The sequence below is a fragment of the Electrona antarctica genome, assembly GCF_951216825.1.
Source record: "Electrona antarctica genome assembly, chromosome: 15".
Classification (NCBI taxonomy): Eukaryota; Metazoa; Chordata; class Actinopteri; order Myctophiformes; family Myctophidae; genus Electrona; species Electrona antarctica.
In genome coordinates, this window is record NC_136796.1 from 45,620,676 (window position 1) to 45,633,203 (window position 12,528).

The following is a 12,528-nucleotide window of genomic DNA, read 5'->3' on the forward strand; positions in this document are numbered from 1 at the left end:
TAATAGAAGGAAAGAAAGAGGGCCGGGTCAAGATGAAGGAGAGGAAAAGAGAAGGATAAAAAAAAGAGAACATGAAAGGAAAACATAAGTCACTACTAGGTTGGAGGAAGAGCAGAAAAGGGGGTGAGATCAAAGAAACTCAAGGACACTGATGGGTCAGCATTGTGCGTGCGTGCGTGTGGGTGTGTGTGTGTGTGTGCGTGCGTGCGTGTGCGTGCGTGTATGAATAAACATGACCGTGTCCTACCTGAGAAGGGGAGGCGGGGCTACCTCAGTCCAGGGGGGGGGGGGGGGGGGGGGGGGGCCTGCTGGTCAAATGGAGGCCTGGCTGGCGCGGACCAATCAGAGCTGTGGTTCCTGCTCTGTGGCCTGGCTCTCTCTGCCAATGGGAGGAGGGGAGAGTCCCGGGTGCCCACTAATGTCTGTCCACGCGTGTCTTGACTGTCCGCGGGCGCTGTAACCATTCCCTACGGAGACAGAGAGAGAGACGCACAGTCGTTAACAACTTAACACACAGGGGCACGGTGGCACAGTCGGTAGTGCCGTCTCCTCACAGCTAGAAGGTCCTGGGTTCGATTCCCGCTGGGGACGCTATGGGCGTGTTCCCTCCTCCGCGTCATCAGTGCCCATACCCGAGGTGGGGTTGGCAAAAGGGCCTTTCTGTGTGTGTGTGTGTGTGTTCCCAGGATTACATTAGATAATTGGCACTGGGTGAAAAAACTGGGTTGCAAAATCGTGGGAAATTTAAATAAAAAAAAATAGAATAGAGAGTTTGCACATGCATAACATTCTTAGCATTTGTGGAATAGCAAACAGTACGTCTATCTAAACAACAGATAGCATGTGGGAACACGTAATCGACATACATCTCTGCCATGGCATGAGCGCGAGTAGCATCTATCGCAATAGAGCACCGAAGTCTGACGTCAATATCGGTAGAGGGCGCGATGCATAATTTCCCCATCATGACACGCCCCCTCATCTAGACTGAGTGGCAAAAACATTGAGCAACATGTGCAGTGTTGGAGTTTGGAAGCGCTCGTTGGAAATCACTCAACCGTCCCGTTTCTAAATGTCACATAATGCAGGAGGCAGCAAAATGTTGTGTTATTGAAAACAAGCACTTCCAAACTCTGACACTTCAAATGCAGGGAATTTCTTGACAGAAAGTAGCTCGTAACGTTTCTATGGTGGATTTTCATGAAACAAAAACGTTGCAGATAGAAAGAGGATAATTCAAGCTTTTCGTACAGCTGTGATGTTGGTGAGTTTAATGCAATCAGACAGGACTTTTCTGTTTGGATGAATGGGCTGTCAAGGCCAGAAAGTTGTTTTTTTGCCACTCAGTGGGCGTTCCCGCATAACTTCCAGGTACGATGATGTCATGTGCATACCCTCTATATATGAAAGGTATGTTTTCATGTCAAGGACCCCCAGAATGATATGTATTTGTGGGCTAACACCATTTTGTGAGCAATTAACTAGCTTGATGTCTGTTGCATGATTAAACAAATGAACAGGCACTGAATCGTCCATTCGCGATTCACAGATTCACGGGTTTACTCATTCAGAGTGACTAACAAAGTGCAAGATTAAAGAGTAAATGGCATGACACGGTGAACGTGCCCATAAACAGAGTGCAAAGAAGTGTTACGACGTAACTAGGATACCAGAAAAACAGCGAACCTAACACCTGTCTAAATATAACATTCTTAGCATTCGTGGAATAGCAAACAGGATGTCTATCTAAACAACAGATAGCATGTGGGAATACGTAACAGACATACATCTCTGCCATGGCATGATCGCGAGTAGCATCTATCGCAATAGAGCACCGAAGTCTGACGGCAATGTCGGTAGAGGGCGCGAATCCACGGGTTCATGTACTTTTCATTTTGCATTGTAATCCCCATAGGGGGGATTTTTAGACCGCCTCATATAAGAACTGTGTTTGAAAAATAAACATGTCATCCCGGCCGCTTTTTATTTTATTTTAATTTATTCTTTATTTACCCAGGGATGTAGCTGAGCACAGGTGCTCATTTTCAGCAACGCCCTGCACATAGAAACACACAGACAGACACACACATTAAAACCTGGGAGCTGACCAGTACAACCACAGTCTTAAGTTATACTGTTGGCCACTAAGCAGCTCCAGGGGGAGCAGTTGGGGGTGCAGTGCCTTGCTCAAGGGCACTTCAGCGGTGTTGGGTGGAGTGATGACAATCACTTCCCTACACAGATTGTTCCTGCCCGTCCGGGGAATCGAACCGGCAACCTTTCGGCAACAAGGGCGCTCCTCTAACCCTTAGGCCACCGCTGCTTCACTCATATGGATATGAAGAATCAACTGACTGAGAGAAAACGCTATTGTTACTGCTGCTGAATTGGTTAAATTTTCGATAGAAACAGACTGTATCATGAGTGACTGATGGTCGCAAACGATACAGAGACGCCTCCCTGACAATAACGCAGAGACAGCTTGTTTATTTTTGGACCACAAAGCTCATATGATTTTAAAGATGAACCCCATGTTATTCTCCATAGGGAAATTACTTCCGTTGAACCAGGCAGAACCAGGGGATGAGCGAGTGACGTCAGGACTTCGGCGCTCTATGGTCAAGATCTCTGCTTATAGACTGCTGCTGTCTAAGCCATTACTTGATGATGATCATCATTTCAGTCAGTAACACTCACAAGTACATAAGTTACAAGTAGATTTAACCATTTATTGCAACAAATAGGATTCAGTTAAACTTGGCGTTAACCTATTCTGGGCGGGAACCCCTTTTGGTGTTTCAAGCATTGTTATACTTTAGCTATTGAAAAATAGCAGATCTACAAGCTTGTAGGTCTGCTATTTTTGAAAAATTGTGAAAATGTAGTGCAAAGCTTTCAATATATTCTTTCAGAGCCAACGTTTTTAACTCAAATATTTGCTTCTGGGGGGGGGGTCCCTGGAACAACATATTTTCCGATGGGGGTCGGCGGCCAAATACATATATTTTTGGGGGTCCTTGACATAAAACTGTTTGAGAACCACTGATATAGAAACATGAGGTTTTTCAGAAAATTGTCATGATTTAGAAGTAAAGACATTTTTTTAAATTTCAACGTCAGGCCTAAATGGGTTAAACTTGGCGTTAATGTCTCCGCTCTCAAGATGTTCAAAATCAGGGAATGGCTATGCAAAACCCCACATATGTATACTGTACAACTTAAGAGCGGGCCCATGGCAAGACATTAATCAGATTCACGTTCACTGTACAAACACATTGTTTTTACTTTGACATGCAAGTGATCTCTTTTAATTTGGCCCTCCAACGGTACGGCAGCGATCACAACAAAGAATATACTATCTGCCAAAACATGGCATCAGTTTCTCAGCTATGCAACAAATACATCTCACTTCTTGTTCATTATTATACTCCTATCATGAACAGTGCTAGTAGTAGAGAGAGAGAAAGAGTGTGTGTGTGTGAGGGCATTAAGCAACTAGTCGACTAGTTTACTAGTCGACTAGTAAATCCACTAGTCGACCTTGTTGGTACTAGTTGACTAGTTGATAAGAAAAAAAAGGTTGTTTTTTTTTTTCCCCGATTTTGTAGGCCTCAAGATCAGGTAGATTATAGTTATAGTCACCATGTACTTGTACACAGTTTTCAATGTACAAATATTTATTTAAAAAAAAAAGAAAGAAAAGACTAGTCGACTAGTAAACTAGGCAACTAGTCAACTAGTAAAAATGACTAGAAGTGAATGCCCTGTGTGTGCGTGCGTGCGTGCGTGCGTGCGTGCGTGCGTGCGAACACACACACACAGTACATCAAGTGTGTGTACAGTACGTCATCTTTGACATGCCTCTTAATGTCCCTTTCAATGTATTCTTTCTCCTTCTCGTGTCTGTGAGCCCAGAAGGGTTCACATAACAAACTATTTGGCGGTATTCCATTTTTCACATGTTCTCCTGTCAGGGGACCTGGTATTTATCGTTTAGGATGTGCGTGGATTTGTTCAGAACAAAAACACTCACTGCTCCATTTTTTACCAGCTGATGGCTGAGACCGAACCGGAGCGACAGACCCCCCCCCCCCCCCCCCCCCCCACACCAAAAACTAAATGAACAGCTCAGCAGCCAAATGGAATTAACACAGATGTATGCAATTGTGTAATTAACATGTCAAAACTTCAAAGACACGATAAACCAGCGAAGGGAGGGTGTAGAGGAGAGGACAGAGACACACACACACACACACACACACACACACACACACACACACACACACACACACACACACACACACACACACACACACACACACACACACACACACACACACACACACACACACACACACACACACACACACACACACACACAGAGAGAGACATAGACAGAGAGAGATTACACCTCCTGTCTCCAAGAGACAGGGATCCATTTGAGCACAAATAGAGACAAATGTATGCACCAGAGTCAGATGAATACAGACAGAGAGAGAGAGACAATGAGGAGAGACAGCCAGTGGCCCCGGAGGCCATCGCAGACTAGTATAAATAACCCATTTAGGCCCGAGCTCGATTCTACGAATGCCTTCTATCATCATGACAGTTTTCAGAAAAAACCCATGTTTCTGTGTCAGTCGTTCTCAAACTATTTCATGTCAAGGAGCCCCAGAATTATATGTAATTGGCCGCCGACCACCATCTGAAAATATGTTGTTCCAGTGATCCCCCCCAGAAGCAAAGAATAGAGTTAAAAACCTCTGAAAGAATATATATATATATATATATATTCAAAGATCTGCGCCACATTTTCACGATTTTTCAAAAATAGCAGACCTACAAGCTCGTAGCGCGGCACTCGGTGCCGCGCTACGAGCTTGTAGATCTGCTATTTTTCACATAATGCTTAAAAACACCAAAAAGGGGTTCTTCCCGCCCTGAATGGGATAAACTAGTGTACTATATTGTCTTCACACAGACGGTTAGTTCATCAGGACATCATGAGGATGCTTCCCTCGGATTAACCCATTCTGACCTGAGATCAGATTCTAAAAACGTCTTCTACATCCTGACAGTTTTCTGAAAAAGCCATGTTTCTATGTCAGTCGTTCTTCGATTTTTCAAAAATAGCAGACCCTACAAGCTCGTAGCGCGCCACTCGGTGGCGCGCTACGAGCTTGTAGATCTGCTATTTTTCAATAGCTACAGCATAACATGATGCTATAACACCAAAAGGGGTTCCCGCCCAAAACGGATTAAGGGGGCGAGGCCGGGGTTAGGGCAGGGACGCCGACTGTCAAGTCGAACCCGAGATCAGGGCATCGCCCGGGCAACCGAAAATCAGGTCGACAGATCGTGTGACACCCGGGGAGGGGGTGGGCCCGGGGACAGAACCTGATACTACACAGAGAGAGTTGTACTACACCGCGTAGTAGTGAGTACACACACACACACGCGCACACAAACACACACGGACGCACGGGCGCGCTACTATACCCACACAGCATATGCAATTGTGCGCACACACACACGCTGAAAAATGGTTGCATAATAATGCACAGGCACACAATGAAATGCTTATTCATACATTATAATGTGCATACAGACACCCTCTGTGAAATTAAAATAACTCCTGTGGTGTAAATTAATCAGATGCATACGAGCAATTGTCAGGCAGGCCCTCACATATACTGTACACACCTTATATAATGCACGCACACACACACACACACACACACACACACACACACACACACACACACACACACACACACACACACACACACACACACACACACACACACACACACACACACACACACACACACACACACACACACACACACACACACGTTACGTCTGCAAAGTCATGGCATGTGTTACAACAGGCATGTCACTCAGTACTCTATGGGTATAAGTAACAGCGTCTCCGCCATATATGACTGCCAATTATAGCAGAGACACTACAATACTTTACTTTTGGGCATCCCAAGTTGTTGGAACCCTCTAACAACCAGTCTGTGCGTATAATGCCTATAGAGGCTGCCAAATATAAAGACAAATAGTCTGCACCTATAGCCCAGCTCTGAGATGTTGTGTAGAAGTGGTTGGTATTTTATGACATTGGTCCTTAAAGGCTTCCTCTAAGCACACACACACACACACGTACACGTACACGTACACATACACATACACATACACATACACATACACATACACATACACATACACATACACATACACATACACACACACACACACACACACACAGTATATCTATATACACATTATTTGCCTGTGTACGCATGCAAAGTTTGAGGAACTTCTTTTTTTTTTTTTTTTACAATATTTATTTTATTTGGAAAAAGCAGTACAAAAACATCATTTATATGCATACATAGGACACAAGTGCAGTTTCCAGGATTTTTTTTTCCCACCCCTCTTCCCTCCCTCCCCCCTCCAAGTGACTCCATCTCCAGTGTCTCTGTGTCCTTGCTTTCTTCAGGACTACATATGGCGTCAGGTCAACACTTAACAGGGGCAAAGGGCAATATTGCTTCAGAGTGTACATTTCAGAAGGCGAAAAAGAAGAAAGAGCGGGCCGACAAAAAGAGTAAGACAGACAAAAAAAACAACAATCAAGAAACGAAAGTATTTACAACATTGCTGAGGGGGACAAAAACAAAACAACTTTGGATTTCGACCATGAGAGGAGGAAGGGTGTCTTAAACATTTTCTACAACGATCATAAAGCAGGCTATTAGGGCCAGTGAGATCACACAAAGTCAGCTCTCAGAGGGGCAATGTGTACTATCCAGTTGTTCCAAATTTGGTAGAAATTGTCTAGTCTAGTTCTTAGCATGTATGTTAATTTTTCCATTTTGAAAATGTCCAGGACTATTCCGTGCCAATCGTCCATTGTGGGTGTGATTGGGGTTAGCCATCTTCTCGTTATTGACTTTTTGCTGGCTGCCAAGAGCACCTGCAGTAGCTTTGTGTATCTCGACTGGTTAAGACATTCAATGTGGCCCAGGTACAAGGTTGTGAAGTTAAAAGGAATTGGAGTATTAAATACTGAACACAGTGATTTGTGAATATTGTTCCAAAACACCCTCAACTTGGGGCACCCCCAGAAAATGTGAAAGTGGTTGGCTTTCTTTGCCCCACACTGCCTCCAGCACAGCCTATCATCACCTTTGTATTTTTCCTGATACGGGGTCTTAAAATATCTAATAATATTTTTCCAACAATGCTCTCTCCAGTCCATAGAACAGGTTGAGGTAGACTGGAACTCCCAGATCCCTCCCCACACTTCCCCTGAGAGTACAATTCCTGCATCCCTCTCCCATCTCTCTTTGATGTACAACGTGCTTTCATTTTTAGCATCTGAAATGGCACTATATAACTCAGAGATGGATTTACTTGGCTCCACTGTAAGGGCTGACTTCAGTATGAAAAAGAACTCCGATTCAACTGCAGAAAACTCTTTGAATTTACATTCTTGATTGATATAGTGACGCACCTGGAGATATCTGTAAAAGTCAGCCTGTTCCAAACCATGTTTGACCTGTATTGATCTGAAACTATCGATTTCACTTCTTTGTATAAATGACATGTAAGTTGTGACATCTTTCTCTATCCATGACTTAAATCTTATGTCGCCTCTATTTGGGGCAAAATCTGTATCGAAGGCACACCATCTGAAAAGTTTCAACATTTTTTTTAAACCACATGATCTCACAACCTTTTGCCACACAGTTAACGTATGGCTTATCCATGGATTATTGATCCTCTCTAATCGATCCGCCAAGCCCTTGTCACCTATTACAGCCTGCAGAGGGAAATCAGCAACGAGACCAAGCTCCAACTCCTTCCACCTAGCTTTATACCCCCTGTTACTCCAGTATAGCAGAGGAGTTATCTGCGCAGCATAGTAGTAATTTCTTAAACAGGGAAGAGCCATTCCCCCCTTGTCCTTTCTCAGTTGTAGGGTGCTATATTTAATTCTTGGTTTTTTCCCTTGCCATATGAACCTAGAAATCCATTTATCCCATTCTCTGAATTGTTTATCATCCACTTCTACTGGGAGATTTCTAAAGATGTAAAGTAAACGGGGAAGAATGTTCATCTTAACTGAACTTATTCTTGAGTTCAGACTTAGGAAGGGGATTAGGTTCCATCTATGCAAATCAGATTTTATCTTCATCGATATGGGACCATAATTAGCTTGCCTCAACTTTGAAGGGTCTTTCGTCACATTTATTCCCAAATATTTGATTTCTTCATTGTCCCATTTCAAATCATATTTTTCCCTCAGTCCCCTTGAGGCATTGAAGTTTAGAGTCATGACCTGTGTTTTAGAAGTATTGAGCTTGTAACCGGATAGTTCACCGTATCCTGATAATAGTGACATCAGTTCGTTAAATGACCTCTCAGGCTCCCCCCTAAGTACACCAGGACATCATCTGCGAACATGGCGGCCTTGTGTTCGATACCCCCCATATTTATGCCTTTGACGGCTTCACTCTGTCTTATTAATTGGCCTAGGGGTTCAGTTTGAGGAACTTCTAAGCTACTAAATAAACATGTAGTGTTATTATCCCGCAGCCAGCTGATCCTAGAACAGCGTTGCGCTCCGTGTCCTTCCCCGGCCGATAAGATATACGACAAGCAACAGCAGCTCTGATCCTCTGCCTTGTGTACATGCCACGCGTCCACGTTGTTTCTCCGTGGATGGATACTACTGTGTGTCCGAGAGAGAGACACACTCACAAACATTTTGAAACGAAGGCAGACAGCGATGCCTCTCTGGCCACTGACCGCGTTGTTTCCGTGCTGGGCAGGTGAGGGTGTGTGTGTGTGTGTGTGTGTGTGTGTGTGTGTGTGTGTGTGTGTGTGTGCGCTGTGTAATCGGTCCAATCGCACAGAGAGAGAGAGACAGAGACAGAGAGACAGACAGACAGAGAGACAGACAGACAGACAGACAGACAGACAGACAGACAGACAGACAGACAGACAGACAGACAGACAGACAGACAGACAGACAGACAGACAAAAGAGTGTTCCGTGCACAGCGCAGTTCTAGGAAAGGCCCGCTGTGATTGGCCATTAGTCGAAGACCCACAACTCTGGGTTGAAAACGAGGTAAAGTCGATGATGTATCACGGCCACAAAGCACACGTCGCGTCATGGTTACGTCACAGTCTATGGTTTGGCCAAACCGGAACGCGCACAAAGATGAAATGTGCACAAAATCATTTGCATTGCACTCAAATAATGCGCACGAAATCATTCGCATTGCGCTCAAATAATGCGCACGAAATCATTTGCATTGCGCTCAAATAATGCGCACGAAATCATTTGCATTGCGCTCAAATAATGCGCACGAAATCATTCGCATTGCGCTCAAATAATGCGCACGAAATCATTCGCATTGCGCTCAAATAATGCGCACGAAATCATTCGCATTGCGCTCAAATAATGCGCACGAAATCATTTGCATTGCGCTCAAATAATGCGCACGAAATCATTTGCATTGCGCTCAAATAATGCGCACGAAATCATTTGCATTGCGCTCAAATAATGCGCACGAAATCATTTGCATTGCGCTCAAATAATGCGCACGAAATCATTCGCATTGCGCTCAAATAATGCGCACGAAATCATTTGCATTGCGCTCAAATAATGCGCACGAAATCATTCGCATTGCGCTCAAATAATGCGCACGAAATCATTCGCATTGCGCTCAAATAATGCGCACGAAATCATTTGCATTGCGCTCAAGTAATGCGCACAAAAAAATTGCGGGCGTGGAATTCTCTGAAATTGTAATACTTATAATCAGTGTTTTATTGTGTACTACTCAATGATCATTATCATTTGTCGCCATATGTCCTCGTTGTTCCGCTTATGAATATGGCGTTGCTGCCGCCTGTCAATTAGCATGATGTTGCACTGCAGTAGACGTGCAATAACCTCGCCATATGGAACGACATGTGTGCAATAACATGTAGAAGCATTTTATTTGTATGTATTTATTTTATTTTACGACAACACTAGTTTAACCCATTTTGGGCGGGAACCCCTTTTGGTGTTTACAGCATTATGTTATACTTTAGATATTGAAAAATAGCAGATCTACAAGCTCGTAGCGCGGCACAGAGTGCCGCGCTACAAGCTTGTAGATCTGCTATTTTTTTAAAATCGTGAAAATGCGGCACAAATCTTTGAATATATATTCTTTCAGAGCGAACACTTTTAACTCAAATCTTTGCTTCTGGGGTGTTCCTGGAACAACATATTTTCAGTTGGGGGTCGGCGGCCAATTACATAATAATTTTTGGGGTCCTTTGACATGAAATATTGAGCACCACTGATATAGAAACATGATGTATTTCAGAGAAAACTGTCAGGTTTTAGAAGACATTGTTTTAATTTCGACGTCATGCCTAAACGGGTTAACAGTGTAAATAGCCGATCTACAAGCACATAGAGGAGGTTGTAGATCTGACATTTCTACTATTTAAAAATAAATAAATTAAAAACAAAACAAAAAAAACAACATGGAAACGATTATGACGATATGCTAATCGTGGTGTAAAACTGCTGACAATGGCATGGAAAAGTCTTGCTATAGCAGTTCTTTTATAGGCAAAGCGACATTATGTTATAAATTAAGCTTGAGATAGAGACCAATCTGTCTTTCTAATCTTAGCCCCAAAACCAGCTGTGTAGCTGCAGCAGACACATGGCGTGCGTGTGAGTGTACGTGTGTGTGTGTGTGTGTGTGGCTAGACTGTAAGGACATCATGCAGACATTCCCACACTGTGCGAGTCCACAGTGAGATGTGTCCGTCTGTCAATCATTCACTGGACACACACACACACACACACACACACACACACACACACACACACACACACACACACACACACACACACACACACACACACACACACACACACACACACACACACACACACACACACACACACACACACACACACACACACACACACACACACACAATTTTCCCTGACTCAGCAGCAAAGAGAACAGGCTTCAGTTCTCGATCTGTTGCCCAGGTGTGTGTGTGTGTGTGCGTCTGTCTGTCCGTCTACGCAGTAGGTCATACCCTGCCCCTTTCAGCAAGCCTTTTTATTGGTCCCCCGTCCACTGTCCTTCATACATATATGCACACACACACACACACACACACACACACACACACAGTGCAGCTGTCAATTGAGAACATGAGGCCATGGTGCAGTGCGCGTGCGTGCGTGCGTGCGTGCGTGCGTGCGTGCCATATCAGCTGTAGGATTGCACTCTGACCTCTCTTCTTGTCTGGCTAATGAGCAGACTATAGTGTCCTCAAGACAGAGAAGAAGAATTATATTTTCTATTTGTGGACATTGTCTTGTTTGGTGGCTGCGTGTCCTCGGCTGATCTGTGTCACACAGACAGACATAACCACATGGCTGCGTGTGTGTCCTCGCCTGATCTGTGTCACACAGACAGACAGAACACACATTGTAATAGGACAATATTAGCCACCTGAACCACGGACGTGTGTTTCCAATTAATCGAACATGGTTAAAATGGAGTTTAGTTACAATGAGTTTGTATATTAGGAAGGGGGCGTGTCTGATCAGATGAATAAAATAACTTATAACTTATAAACTGAACCAACTTATGAACTGTCTGGGGGGCCACACATAAACCAACTTATAAACTGTCTGGGGGGCCACACATAAACCAACTTATAAACTGTCTGGGGGGCCACACATAAACCAACTTATAAACTGTCTGGGGGGGCCACACATAAACCAACTTATAAACTGTTGGGGGGCCACACATAAACCACCTTATAAACTGTCTGGGGGCCACACATAAACCAACTTATAAACTGTCTGGGGGGGCCACACATAAACCACCTTATAAACTGTCTGGGGGCCACACATAAACCACCTTATAAACTGTCTGGGGCCACACATAAACCAACTTATAAACTGTCTGGGGGGCCACACATAAACCACCTTATAAACTGTCTGGGGCCACACATAAACCAACTTATAAACTGTCTGGGGGGCCACACTTAAACCACCTTATAAACTGTCTGGGGGGCCACACATAAACCAACTTATAAACTGTCTGGGGGGCCACACATAAACCAACTTATAAACTGTCTGGGGGGCCACACAAACCAACTTATGAACTGTCTGGGGGGCCACACATAAACCAACTTATGAACTGTCTGGGGGGCCACACATAAACCAACTTATAAACTGTCTGGGGGGCCACACATAAACCAACTTATAAACTGTCTGGGGGGCCACACATAAACCAACTAATAAACTGTCTGGGGGGCCACACATAAACCAACTTATAAACTGTCTGGGGGGGGCCACACTTAAACCACCTTATAAACTGTCTGGGGGGCCACACATAAACCAACTTATAAACTGTCTGGGGGGCCACACATAAACCAACTTATAAACTGTCTGGGGGGCCACACATAAACC

At 44.1% G+C, this 12,528-nt stretch overlaps 1 protein-coding gene across 1 annotated transcript in view; it reads right to left on the bottom strand.

Moving 5' to 3' along the window:
* The window catches only part of atxn1a (ataxin 1a), a 212,764-nt gene that overhangs the window by 143,876 nt on the left and 56,360 nt on the right, over nucleotides 1-12,528 (bottom strand). The window contains exon 2 of the mRNA XM_079523259.1: nucleotides 248-467. The gene's annotated coding sequence lies outside the window, so the exon portion shown is untranslated. The remainder of the gene's footprint in view (nucleotides 1-247; nucleotides 468-12,528) is intronic.